The following is a 1,675-nucleotide window of genomic DNA, read 5'->3' on the forward strand; positions in this document are numbered from 1 at the left end:
CTGCAGCCGCTGCGACCCTGGGGCAGCGCAGCGCCAGAGCCGGCCACACCGGAGCCTCGGGGGCTTGGAGGCAAGAAGAGCTGGACTAGTCTGTCTGGGGCTCTTGTCAGCGCGGTGGGGCTCTCGTGGGCGTGTAGCGAGCCAGGGTGAGACGCACAGAGACACGTTTGAGGCTGAGCACCGAGCAGCAAACCGGGGCAGAACGTGCGCGGGCATCTGCCTGTGCCGCGTTTGACACGCTCTAGGTAGTGAGCCGAGTCCTTTCTTGCACCCCTCCTCGAGCCCGCTGCCGCTGCCCCGACAGACCGTGCTCGCTCCGCGGTCTTGATTCTAATCTTGTCAACGGCTCCTAGCTTTGCCGCTGACTTCAGCAGGCGAGTGACTTGCAGACTCGCGTTGCACCCACCTCTGTCTCAACCGCGCGAGGATGTTGCAAGGCCAGCGTGAAACGGTCAGAGCGAAAGACCAGCAAGGGCACGGGCGCAGCCTTGAACTGGCAGCTGCCCTCTCCAAACAGGTGTTATTGTGGGAGCCCAGGTCTGATGCAGACTTGTGCCGTTTTCCCTAAACCCTAGCGCCACGTGCCTCCCTGAAACGCGGTTTTTCAAGCAGCCGGTTTCGAAATGCAAACTGTGCAGCGTAAGCAGGGTTCTCGTCAGAGAGACGTCGTTCGTTAGCTGCACGGGCCTGAAGTCGGGCAGAGGACGAGACAGCAGCCAGAGAGCCTGTCCTCGGCTTCTGGTCGGCCCAACTCCATCTTTCCGTTCGGGAGAGCCCGGGGCATGAAGGTGCCCGCAGCGCACGTGCCCGGGCACGCGTGCGAGTGGCAGGAGCACAGGTGCAGGCACGGGCCCAGGTGGCTGATGACACTGCCTTGCTCAGAGCCCCTTTATACAACGCGGCTCCCCTTGAAACCACCCTTGTTTGCGGTGTTCCAGGTGGCAGGCGTGCAGAAAGGAAACCGTGGTTTGTTTAACAAAGGTTAGTTCGTGTAATGTCGGGGGCAGAGAAGGGACTGGGCCAGTGACTCTTGAACTGCCTGAGAGGAGGAAAGAAGGGAAAGGAAAGAAGAGGAAAACGGGGGTAGTGTGGAAACAGACAGCGGAGCGTGGAGGACTGGTAGTCTTTAATCACCCAACCAAGTTCAAGGGCACGGCCTGAGAAAGCTCGTTTGTCCCACTGGTGTCTGAAAGCGTGTGGAAGGGGCACAGGCCTCTTAGCTCGAGGGCGTGTGCATGGCCAGGTCTGTCTGAATTGTCCGGGGGGTAGAGAAGGAGGTTTTTTGTCGTCGTTCTGGCTGGGGGGGAGGTTGTTTCGGGCCTTTAAAGTTCATTCTCTTTGTTTTCATTTCACTCTCTTCAGAGGCTCAGTTGTTTTGTTTATGTTCTCCCAACATTTTTAAATTGTACAGCTGCCAAAACATTGTGTCCTGGAGCTGGGGTGGGAATCCAGTTGCTACTTTGACTGCGATTGTATTCATATTGGTATTGGAGATTGATACTGGGAAAAATAAAGAATGGTATTGACAGACCCTGGGAAAGCTTCGACCATCTTTGTCTTGCAACACGTGTGGGCCTGGCTGTCACCCTGCCAGCACACCGAGCTCCCGAGAGCAGAATCCTGTTAGTCTAGTTTTAAGGAGTTTACAGAGCTCTGTCAGCTCATCACCGTACAT

Source organism: Alligator sinensis, unplaced genomic scaffold, assembly GCF_000455745.1.
Source record: "Alligator sinensis unplaced genomic scaffold, ASM45574v1 scaffold628_2, whole genome shotgun sequence".
NCBI classification, from domain to species: Eukaryota; Metazoa; Chordata; order Crocodylia; family Alligatoridae; genus Alligator; species Alligator sinensis.